A 13,203-nucleotide genomic window follows, 5' to 3' on the forward strand; every position below is an offset into this window, starting at 1 on the left:
AGTGATGAATTTCTTGGAGGGAAAAATAATTGTTCATGTAAGCTGGTAGGTCAGTCCCTTGCTCAAGGTAAGTGGCACAGCTTAGACCCGGAGTTCCATGAATGAGCCCACACCAGTCCCGGAAGGGGGAAGATAGACGTACTCGACTAATCTGCTGAACGGCATTTGAACCAGGTTATAAATGGCTTCAGTGTTTATTAAAACATCTTTGGCCATTTCAGAATCAGAGTCTGTCAGGTCACAGAAGAGTGTAGATAGAGGTAGAATTTTAGAGATTTTATAAATAATTTAGCCTGGTGTCCTTAGAGGAAACAGAGGCCCAGAGATCTTAAGTTGGTAAATGTTGGGACTGGAATCCAGGTCCGCTCCCCAGGGAGCCTGGCCCACTGGCAGGCCTGCTCTCTGGGCTTACTTCCTGCCCTTCAGCGCCCCTGTGGAATGGATTCTTGGTTGTGTTTTTGACATACCAAGCGTAACCTTGACATAGCCTTGAGGAAAAAACCTTCATTTTGTTCATGTAGATGATCATACACCTGCCAAATTTTTTTAATGCCTTCCCCCCACCTCCAGGGAAGGATTTATGACTTCATCTTTTTTTACTTTTTTTTTTTTTCCTTCCCCCTTCAAATCCAAGCCTCTTTCAGAATGATTCAGCCTCAGGGCTAGGAAAAAAAGTTTCATATTTTAATAAATAAAATGCAGGTCTTCTCTTGGTGTCAGCTTTCCAGGCACAAAAGTGATCTACTTTTGATGACTGGTTGGAAAGACTTGCTAATGATTTTTCATTGCTTTATGCTGTATAGAAAGGAAGAGTAATTAGCAAAGAGATTAAACCATTTTCCTACCTCTAGGTAAGCCAGGTCTTGTAAGTAGAATCCTAGAAAAAGTTTTCTGTTTCCTGTATACTATTCACAGTCATTTTTGAAGTTTGGTTTAGAAGTTTGTTTTGGAGAAGTCAAGTGGTTTTTTTTTTTTTTTTTTTATTTAAACGTCCGAGATGAATCTAGGTTATGTTAGTGATATGCAGTTCTTTTTGTGTTTGATAATAAGCCTGATTTTTTCTCCTGCTTTCTTCAAAAGGGTCATCTCTCCCTTTCATCCCATCTCTATTTTGCAGAAGGGACGAGTTGTACTTTTTCTTCCTTCATGACCCAGCCCTGTGGGAACATGTCAGCCTCATGGTCTCATTTTTGTTTGTATTCCTATCCGTTTTCATCACGATTGCTCGTGTTTGATATTTGGGATGAGACACAGACACACGAGCAAATTACGACTTGGTATTTCCCCTGGCGTCCCTGTTTGTGATTTATAATTTATATCTAGAAAAGATTCACCAACCGAACTGATAATCCTTCCCAACAAAAGATAAACACACTTGTAAGTCATCAGTGTAAGTCAGATGCACTTGAAAGGGACAAAGAATTCACCTGCAAGCGCTTTTGGCATCTTGCTCTTTCCCACGGATCCAGACTGATGACAGAGAGAACCGAGGCCGTCAGAGCACTTCCCGCAGGAGAACCTCCCAGAGCCCCTAAGGGTGGGACCCGCTCGACCTGCCCTGCCATCAGGAGGATCTAGAGACTGGCCCTTTGTGCTTTACCGCAGGAGATTAAAATGAAGGCAAGGATGTTGTCCTCGTGCCGTGGAATTCAGATCTGTAGGTGTGCAGCTCCCCTTGCCCCCCTCTTTTGTCCACGTGGTTCTTTGGAAGCTCACCGGTAAGCCCTGACAACGAACTTCTCCCTCATCCTTGTCCGGGCAGGTGCCTGTGGGCTCTCCGTGTCCCACTGCGCATTCCTGCCAGCAGTTTAAACTGATTCTTAGGACACTAGTCTGTGGACCTGATGCCTTCAGAATGTGTTAAATCATTGATCAAATCCTTCCCCACCTGCACGAGGGTACCTGAGTCAGCAGGAGAGAGCAGGTTGGTTGTACACGATTTTGTACAACAGCAAAGTCATCACTGTTATCTCGTGTCTGGTCGGCTGGTTCTTGTTCTGATCTCCGAGGTCGCTACTGTACTGTGCCAAAAACAGACAGTGCAAGATTCCCCATAAATTTCACTTGGTCTAGACTAGGACTCTTCTGGGAGCTCCTTGGGAATTTTTATTTTTGTTCTCAGACATAAACAGTGTTGGAATAGTCAAACACATAGAATATTAAATGCTGGCAGGTAGTTCTAAAAAAGTCATTAATCCACTACATGGAATGCCAAAAACAGATGCTTAACCTGATCCTATCCATGAAATACAAATCAATTTTTTTTAAAATTCTCTTTAAAAAAAAAATCTCAACTTTCAAAAAGTAAACAGCAAAGGGGACACCCTGGTTAAAAACTTTAGCAGAGAATCTAAATGCATTAATAATAACTAATGTGGAGGAAGTTGGTCTTTTAGAGATGCCTTTTTTTTTTTTTTTTTTGAGATCCTCAGACCCCATCAGCATAACAAAAAAGAAGAAGGGGAGCCAAGCAGTTATTATGCTGCACCTAAATCACAATTTGTGACAACTCAGGCTATAAAGTCGTTTGGATGACAATGACTAGCGACGCTGCCGGAGTTAATCAAATAATTATTTAACACGTGTTTCTCTTGATCTGGCCCAGCCTTCAGAACATATTTCATTCTTTCCCAGTCTTCTTTACCACCTCTACTTTTAAATGGAGAAAATGAGCAAGTATAGATTGTACGTGCGGTTAATGAGGAAACCGCTTCTCACCCGTTGGGCTGTGATCTCCCTAGAAAGAGGGTCCTTGTCTGGATCAGCGTGGTGGGTGCCTGGGGTGCCTACCACAGTGGTTTGCAACCGGTTGGCAGTCACCGTCACTTCGATTTCCGGGGCTTTGGGGAGAGGGCTTCCTGCCTAAGCTCTTTTTTCTTCAGGAGTATTCCACGCAGGACTCCTTACTCTTTCGGGTACCGTTTTTCTGCTCCGTTCCTTCTACAAGCAGGTGCACAGGGAAGGACCCCATGATAGTCCGCAGGCACCTCTGCCAGAGAACATCCACTGAGATGTAAGGGTGAGCAGTGGAAGCAGGAACACATTTCTCGCCCTTTAGCGCTTAGTATGTGCTCAGTAAATATTCACCATTTACTGTTCTTATGTAAAGGCTCAATCAGTGCTTGCTAAAACATGAGTGAAATGGATGAATAAATGCACCTACCTCTAACAGGGGAACTTTTTACATAATACCGCTGATCGCACAGACCCCGTATTAGATGCATATGGGGTAGTGTTGGGTGTGGGAGTGAAGACCAGCTGCTTCCCTTACTCAGTGCCTTGACCTGGTATTTGTAATCAGTGGAGATGTAATGAGCCACTAGTCTTTATGGACCCCAAATATCAAAGGGTGAAGAAGACAATAGGAACTCATCAAAAAGCCTGGCCCTCTCTGAAATGTCACGGGTAATCAAGTTCGGTGTTAATGGCTTCGCATTTGCATGTCATCCCTGTGAATGATGTACTCTGGTGGCCAGGATTGATGGTTTATATGGCTGGGCTCATTTAAATCTTCCAAAAGTATTCCCTTCTATTTTCAGTAATTTTATATTCACGTTCAAGGCAGGGATTAGGTGTTTTTAAAAACATGATTAAACACTTTCTGCCTTTAGCTCATCTTAAAGTATTGATTTTTCTTGATTGTTTTCTTTATAGTGTGGTCATATGTGTTTTTAGCAACCATTATTTTGCTTTCTTAATATGTGTTAGGAAAGCTGATAAGCTTAAATTTTGTCATAACCTTAAAATATTATTATGTCATTCAATTAAGTTCAGCTCAGTGTACTTGAATTTGTATCTTCAATAGGATCCTTACACTGAAAATGAAAGTCAAATTAACGTCTCCTTAATTGCAGCGTTTACAAAAGAAAGTCAGGGTCATTGACATGTAAAATTTAGGTATGAGATAAAGGGGGGGAAAGGGGTTATCTAGGGATTAGAATGTTTTCCTGAATATTGTTTTTCAAGGCAATCTTCAAATCTGTGATTTTTTTCTTTTCTTTTCTTTTCTTTTTTTTTTTACATAGAAAACTTTCAGTGTCCTAAGTGGGAGAATAAGAAAAAGGCTTAGAGTAAGAATAAGGAGTCTTTATTTTAACAAACTACATATTAGAAAAGAAATTGTTTTGATTACAGTAATAATCACAAATAGTAATTCGCTGTGCTGCCTTCTATTTTAAAATTGTCATCCCTTATCAAGCTAAAATAATTTGTGCCTGACAATGCTCCGTTGTCTTGCATTACAAATTCATGGTAACTCCATCTTCGATAGAATTGTCATGATCAAACTAAGTAAAAGTTGCTAACTGCGCTCTGATCAAAGCTGCTAGCAACCTCTGGGCTTTAGAACAAACAGAATAGATTATGTCTTTTCCAAAAATCCTGAAGCCGCCCTTCACTTTATCTATCACTCTAGTGACTTACATCTGTATTTGGAAGCCTGATTGCCTTTGCTGGAGCCCTTAAAAATTCCCCCACGAGGGAGAGCCCCAGGCGTATCAGCGAAAAGTTGCAGGGACGAAGATGGCAGCCAGCAATCTTCATTCCCATCAGTACCTTTACGCCCTACGGAGTAGGGCCGTGCAGAGTTTCTGAGGGTAGAATGATGTGTTGTTCATGTGTGGAGTCCACTAATTAATTCCATGTTTAATTGAACTTTTGTCTACTTTGGACCTTCTGTTGTTCAAGTTGACTCCCTCCAAATTCACCAAAGAGAAATAGCTGCTTGCATAATTAGATTGTCTGTGTTCTGGGCAAGCCGGGGGGGGGGGGGGGGGGGGGGGGGGGGGGGGGGGTAAGTTATTTCTCCCTTGCATTCTTCTTGTTGTGTTCAATATTTTTTATGGAGTTAATTTAAATTGAGCAAGCTTTATGTGAACTTCCTTCCAGAGGATTTACTGCATCTTATGTGAAAACCGTCTACATCTGACATTTTAGAATTACCTGCCTATTTATGGGATTATACTGCGTTCTGTTCTTGAAAGAGCAAGTCAATTTTCAGCATAGATTTTTTGGGTCATTTTTTTCCCCTTTGTCTGTTTTTATGAAAGCTAGCTCCCAAGTCAGAGTAGAAACAATAGAAGGAGATGGAAGGTAGAGAGTAAGACAGAACTGTGGCTTGCTGGAAGAGATGGTCTGGATCATAAGCTATTAGTGAAAAGAAGAAACCTTGAAAACCCAACCCGATAGTGTATTCCTTCTAAAAATGTATTTCCATATTTTTAATAAAGATCTCTTTTTACCTGATAACCTGTCTTATCTGCAGTCACTAAATAAGCTGTAGATTCTGTGAATGAAAACTCGCTCTCAAGTTTGCTACATCATGTTAGCAGGGGGAATGGAATAGTATGGGTAAGTTGCCTTGCAGTGTTTTAGAAATGAGACCCAGTACTTATGTTAGATCCGTGGATTAGCCACACTCTCATCTGAGGCAGGCCAGCTACATGACACTGTAGTCAAAACCCATGGCCTTTTTAGGGAGGAGCTGATACAGGCCAGGTTCAACTTCACTCCTCTCTTCTGTCTCATTTCCTCATCACACCAGCCCTGTAGAGGAGAACATCAAAGTCCGAGTACATAAAGTTTACTCTAGTTCACAGATCCCATAAATGGCAGGACCAAGAACCGAATCCAGGTCTTTATGACTCAGGACCAAACTGTGGGCCTTTCCCATACTGTCCCCTGCTGCCCCTGCTATAAATGATCACACACTCTGAAAAGGGATCAGACAGCAAAGGAAAAACATGACATAAAAAAATAACCGGTGATTTACTTTTTGCCTTTGTCATTCTTTACTTTTAGTTACAATCTTGTTGATGAGTGTGAAACATCTTTGTCTTAAATATCTTATCCTGCCTAAACAGATGTCCAATCTGTTCCTTTATAAACTTGATGAAGGTGACTCCAGTGAGGTATTTTCATTTTACCTGAAACTTTCAGTTTTCACCATCCCCCCAGAAGCTACTTCAAAATAATATTCTGAGGACACTGAAGATTGAAAGCCACCAGCCCCAGAGCAGAGCCCTCACAACAAGTTGTACATCTCTCACGTATTACTCAGTTCGGGAGGGGAAGTAGCATGAATGGGATAAACCTGATTTTCTGGTCTTTCAGAAGCAGAACAACTGTCTTTCAGAATATTTTTTCCAGAGTATATAAAAGATCCCTAAATAATTGTTCCACTATTTAATAATTAAAAACAAAAAACAACAACAAACACCTGTTTTTACCATCCTAAACTTGCCACCCAGATAACAGAAGAGTGTTCTTAGATCAAATAAACAAGAATTAAACATTCCATGTAATAGTTCTGAAGCGCAGTATCAAAACAAACTGATCAATTCACAGTACTGGTATCAGAGGAAAACTACTTGTTTGAGGTAGTGCTACTTTAGCAAGTTTCCTTCGGCTTTTGGATTTATTCATTTAAAAAAATTATTTTTTAAGATTTTCTTAATTGACTTGAGAGAGAGAGCGCGCGCGCACAAGCTGCAGGAAGTGCACAGGGAAAAGCAGATGTGAGGCTCAATCCCAGGACCCTGAGATCAGGACCTAATTAGAAGGCAGACACTTAACCCACTGAACCATTCAGGCAGCTCTGTTCTTATTTTTAAATAATCTCTACCCCCAGTATAGGGCTGGCATTCACAGTGCCAAGGTCAAGAGTCAACACTGCACTGACTGAGCCAGCCAGGGGGCCCAGAGTGACCCATTTTTATAAAGACTTTCCACAACAGGTTCAGTTCTATAATGTTGGAATTAGTACAAGATGCAATTTTACCAGTTCGAAGAATGATTTCAGTTTCTTAAGGAAGTCATTCATTCTTAAAATTTCAAAAAATTTCAGATTTCTGGCATATTCTCTCGTGTGTCTCCAAAACCAATTACAATCCCCCTGATAATAATTATGTCTTGTTTTCATTCCCTGTAGCATTTGGGTACTGGAAAAGGATGAGATACTTTTACCTAATTTGAGATGAAGTGTGCTTTGACGTTTTTACTTAGAGATGGGTCTGTTTACAGATGGGCAGTGGTTCTCAAAGTGCAGGGTCAGGACCAGAAGCATTGTCCTCGGCCTGGACATTTGTAAGGATTGCAAGTTCTCAGGCCCGATCAGACAGTCCAAAACTTGGTTGGAGTCCAACAATTGGTCTTTATGAAAGTCCTCCAAATCATTCTGATGGATATTCAAGTCTGAGAGTGATGGCTACTGGAACAGAAGCTCAGCATCCTAGGCGAATTTGGGCTCAGGTCATCTTCACTTTGATGCCTCCTTTTAAATCAACTGGTATCCCAAACTAGAGCTTAGGCCTCGGTAAGAATGACCTAAGAGACCAGTAATATCTTTCCAAGGGCTTGAACACTCTCTGGCCTATGCACATTCTTGAGTTGGGTGGGGAGTAAAACCATCTCTACTGGCAGAAGGCTAAGGCAATATTTTTTCATAGGTGTCATAGATGCAAAGCGTCTCGACCACTCTTTTAGGTGTTTTATAACTTGAGTGTCTTAGAAAGCAAAAATCAATGATGTCATTCTTTTAGTGTACAGAGAAAAATAGTTTCAGGTCAGGATTCCTAGGAAATAAAACCTTAACATAATGTAAAGTCAAAATCAATCATAATGTCTAATTACAAAAAATTCACCCCCCAATGCAGGAGGAATATCCAAGTCAGGCTACATCAGGTAACCAAGAAAATTAACTCAAAAGTGGATTTACGGGGGCACCTGGGTGGTTCAGAGGATTAAGCTTCTGCCTTCGGCTCAGGTCATGATCTCAGGGTCCTGGGATCGAGCCCCGCGTCGGGCCTCTCTTTCTCTCTCTGCCTGCCTCTCTGCCTACTTGTGATCTCTGTCTGTCAAATGAATAAATAAAATCTTAAAAAAAAATAAAGTGGATTTATGGGTGATAGTAATGAGTCAAATCAGTTTTCCAGGAAGGTGGTTGATGGAAAGTTTACTCATGTAGTAATGGTAAGAAATTTTTTTTGTTAACCTTTGCTGTTCAAAACTAAGGGAGGCATTGCAGAGTAACAGAGACTATAGAACTTTGGATTCCAGACTTAGTCTTGGAAGGCTCTAGAAGGAACCACTGGCAAGTCATTCATCTCGAAAAGGAGTATGTTGGACTAGATCAAGTGTCAGCAAAGTATGGCCCTCAGGCCTGCAACCTGTTCTAGTATGGTCTCAGAGCTAAGAATGTTTTTTACAGACGGCATTTGCAATCAGTTTGATAATATGGAACATTTTCTTTGAAACCTCACTATGTGAAATGTTATCTCTCTAGATGAGAATTTCATTCTTATCGTGAGTAAACCTGTATTTTTTTTTTAAAAAGGACTTTGTTATTACTACTATATTTTGAATTCTATCCAATAAAAAATTAAAGAAAATTTGTTATTATTTTATCTTGTGATAGAATTAAGTATCTTCATAATATTCTTGGTAATTAATCCTAAATTCTTCTTTAACTATCTGGCTCTTTACAGAAATGTGTGCCAATCCCTGGACTAGATGATTTTTAAGGTTCCTTCAAAGACTCAGTGTTCAGATATTCTCAGTGCATATCAGTAAAACCAGCTGTGGAATGCGGATGAGCTGAACGATGTGGATTTGCCAGTGCTTGGCCATGTTTTGCTATTTGGGAGCATAGTATAATCAGAAGGACCCCAAAGTAGAGCCACCTCATTGTCTCTGCCTCCCTTTTCTCATCTGTTCTGTGGGAAATCAGTCCACGTTCACAGCTTCCCTAAGCTGGCTGGGGCTTGTGTGTTGTTGAAAACTTCAAAGCAGAAACCTATTTGACAGATTGTTTCCCTTTCCCATCTATTTTTTCTTAAACTATTCATATAGTCTAGCAAGTGAACAATTAATCAGAGAACTGATTCGATAATGCCCTTTGAAAGTGACTCAGATACTTCAAAAGCAGATTCCTAAAGCTATCAGATCTACTGTGTAGCCAGTACACAACAGGCAAAGGTCCCATAGAATTTGTTTGGAAGCATGTCCCTAAGACCATACCTACATGAAGAGGTCGGAGGGACCCAGAGAGTCCCCAGAGCCCAAAGCTCCCTGGAAATTAGTTTGTATAGATGTTTCAACTTTCCCTAAAGAGCCAATGTAGGAATTTCAGCTTTGACCTTCTGGGGACTCTGTATTAAAATGAAAATTTGTTACCTCAGAAGGTAGTTTTTATCCCATTCGTGTCTCTTTGTTAGTATTTTAGCCCAAATTAGGGTTTTTCAAATTAGCTAGATGGCTGAGAGCAGCACTTAAATAGAAACAAATCAGATTCACTGAGGTGGGCTCGACTTAAGCTTTATTAAGTGATTGTGATACAATTAATTGTAATACAATTAAGTGATTGTGATACAAACCCCAGCACTTTGGGCACCAAGCATTTGCAAGAGTCCCTGTACTGCATGCACATGTCCCCTTGAGACAAAATGGCCGACTGGAGAGTAGCTCTGCCAAGCGGGAATATAATGCAAGCCACTCAGATAATCTTAAAATTAACGGCCAAATATAATAAATAAATAAATAAATAAATAAATAAGGTGAGATCTGAAAGTCGACATTAAATTTAATAAACTTGATATACCCACTATGTCATTGCTTCAGTATATAACCAATATAAAAATTATCAGTAGGACATTTTCCTTTTGCAGTACTCTTTGAAATCCAGGGTGTATTTTTAAACTTACAGCCTGTCCCAGTTTGGACCAGCCACATCTCAAATAGCTGCCTATGGCATAAATTATCCATCTTAATGGCCACAGCAGCTCTGGGAACCTTGAATTGGAAACTGATTCTTGGATTGCAAAGCGTGGCTGGTGAAAATGGCCACAGGATGGACAGCGGGGACAAACGAAAGTTGGGATCATCCTCACTTTTTTTATACTCAATTATTATATAAGTGTCACATGTTAGCTGAAGGTCAGTGTTAACCCAACTGCAGAAAAACTACAGAAAAAGAGGAGCTGGGTTCAGGTACTGACCCTAACACTTAATTGGGTGCCCTCGGGCAAGTTACGCAAAACCTTCAGTTTCTTCACTTGCAAAATGGGAGTAGGTCTAAAGCCTCAGGCTCAAAGGGTTGTTGTGGAGATTAAGTAAATAATGCATATTAACTCCATAAATGCTCAAGAAATGCTTGATATGTCATCGCTGTTGCTGTTATTAACTATTTTTACAAATCAAAATTGCTTAAAGATGAACTATAAAGGCAGTCTTTTTTTATTTCTGCAAAAGAGGAGGAAAATGATTGTAAGATTGATAGACTATCTTTTTAAAGAGTATGTTTAACCAGCTTCTTAAATGGAGCACTGCTCCTCATGTAAATCATCCATGCACCAAGAAATCCGAAAGATACTATGTTACCTTCAGAACATTTTTGGTTTTGTGTTTAACCAGAAATTATTATGTTTAAGTATTCCACAGGGAAGCTTCTAGAGAAGACGACCCTAAAATGCCACTCTTGAGGGTACTGGGTGAGGCAATGAAAGAAAAGAAAAGAGTTTTTCTTTCTCTTCTTGTCCTCATTTATCTTCTCCTTTTATTTAAAGTCAGCAGAAAGAACTAATTAAGGCAAAGCTAAAGGAAATGAATTCAAAGTTTGCACTGCACATGTGAACTAATCTTTCCACAGTGACATATTTGAAAGGCCAAATAAGGCGCTCCTTCATATTGTACTCCAGCAAGGGGGCAGAAGAAATTGCACACACTCTTGGGTGTACAGTTTGACTCACTACTGACTTGCTTAGAAGTCATTGCCATTCCAAAACACAGTGTAATAGTTCTCACCTACAGGAGGATGATGGAAAATCACAACACGTGTCAGTGCTTGCTATACCAAATACACCTTTCATGGGGATTTTGTTCAAAATGAAAGATGTAGTGAAAATTTTAAGATGCAAATAAGTGGCGAATAAATAAATATGGGATATACTTACACATTCATGCACTGAAGCTGGGCGGCTTTGAGCCATGAGAGCAAAGAAATGTACTCAACCATCAATTTAGTAGGTCATTTTGAATGCAGGCAGTAAAATGGCCATGTGCATAAAAAACCACTACTATATTTTGAGAGATCCTTTCTAAGAATCCTGAAATATTAATAACATGGTCTTAATGTAGTTGAAGACAAAGGAATGTGTTAGGGGCAGCGAGGTTGCCGAGAATAGCACAATGACAATTTTGTACTTTTGCTTGTGCTGGTAAAAGCTGGAGAAAAAAGGAGTAAAAATAGTCTGGTGTTTAAAGAAGGGCAGCCTTCAGTTTTCAAAATCAGTGTAAAACTCCGTATTCCCCAGGTGAATTCACGTGTACTTATTCTCGCTAACACATTCATGCAAGCTTCAAGGACACAGAGAAAAAGTATAAAGTTGTGATCTCTTTTTTTCCCTTAAATTAACATAAACATACAACTCAATTTTGAACTTCAAACAATTCAAGGCATCCTGTAATTTGACTTTGTGAACGATGAACTTGATTTTTTTTTAACTGAAAGTAGTCTGACCAGCAAAGAAGTTGAGGAAATGGTAATTCTCTGTTTTTCTCTTCCTTGCAACTTTCTGAATTGGCTCTCTTTCCACATGGCAATGACTCCATCCATCACAGGCCAGTTTTTCTTCTCCGTCTTCCCACTTCCATTGGGAGATGTTAGATTTTGATGCCTGGTGGAAGGGAGGTATATAACGATCACCAGGAATGTGGAGAGATTCATCCCATATCCAGATGTGGAAAAATAAAAACGACTTAGGCCTTCTCAGCAGTCCTAGCACCACCCAACCCAATATCGGGTTTCTACAACTTGCTGTTGTGGGCTGTTACTGAGTGGCAAGACAGGTCCCAGTGGGTTTGTTTCTGAGTTCAGGGACCCATCGTGTTTGATGTGGGAAGGACAAGCTTGACCCTTGGTGCATCTTCCTCCCACAGCTGGTGTGGCTGAGTTTAATCAAAACCCTAAGGCCATCTTGAGCATGACCAACGAGCACCTTGCATATGGAACCATACCTAATTACGTGATGCGTATAAACTCGAGACACATAAATCTCAGTCATTGGAGCAACTTGTTTTTCTAAGATTCTCCGGTCCAGTGAAAGACGAAGGCAAATAAGGCAGAGATTGATCTCCCAGCGCTTTTTATTGTTGGTGCTCCACACATCATAAAGTCTTGGCTCGTTAAAGGAAATTCCATAAACAACTTTAGTTAATCATAATGAAGTAACTGTGTGCCTTTCTAGAGCTTCTGCTCAGCTCCCTTTCCGCTTGCCATCACAAGAGCGTGATTAAGAAAATACCAACAGGATGTGCAAGAGGGAGGAACAGACTTGTGCTGGAAGCTGTACAGACGCTTGACGGATGAGTCATGAGACGAGCCAATGTGGCTGTATCTCCTCAGAGAATCAAGCACTTTCATGGGGCCCCCTTTTTTTTTTTATCTACTCATTTGAAAAATCTGCTGGGTTGCTGGCATGGTGGGTCTCCTTTGGTGGTCAGGCTGATGGAAAATGCCTGATGGGTCCTTCTCCTGGCTTGCATTTTTGATAGTTGAGGAACAGATTAAGGATGAGATACATGGAGAAAATTGAAAGTGAATTGTACTGAAAAGATTATGGGTAACTGTCACCTTTTTTTTTTTTTTTTTTTTAAACCTCTGGTCTTATGAAAAAACTTGTTTTTGATTGGCTTTGTCACTGTGGGTTTAATACTGATGGTGTTGGTCAACTTTTATTTCAGGTTGAGACAGATTTGGGAGGTGATGGTGAAGGGCATAGGGGAGGAAAAGGGGCAAGCAAGGCCCTATTAATTATTTTTTATTGTGAGGTTTCACAGAATTATGGAGATTTTCCACATGAGTAAAAGCAGTTTTCGGTGTCAGTGTGATGTTTTCAAAGATGAAGTCATGGAAAGCATGTCAGGTGCATAAAGAACTATATGGCCCATGTTCTCTGTAGCAGCCACTTAGGGTGTGCGTGCATGGGGAACAAGGCGGGTGTTGAAAAAATGGAGAGAGGGAGAAACGGGAGGGTTTCATTAATTGGAAAATCAACATAAAATATCTGCTGATCTTAAAAAAAAAATCTTAGCATATTATATTCCACAAGCTGTGGTTAAGATTTTATATTACTCTACCTTGAAATTATGACCATGTCTCACCAACTCCTTTTTTTTTTTTTTTTAATGCTTGGTTGCCTTTGTTCGTCT

General features: G+C 40.2%; 1 protein-coding gene across 2 annotated transcripts in view; it reads left to right on the forward strand.

The window, feature by feature from the left end:
* Nucleotides 1-13,203, forward strand: part of EPHA4 (EPH receptor A4) — a 143,529-nt gene that overhangs the window by 52,160 nt on the left and 78,166 nt on the right. The window lies entirely within an intron of this gene.

Source organism: Mustela nivalis (genome assembly GCF_964662115.1).
Source record: "Mustela nivalis genome assembly, chromosome: 11".
Taxonomy (NCBI): Eukaryota; Metazoa; Chordata; class Mammalia; order Carnivora; family Mustelidae; genus Mustela; species Mustela nivalis.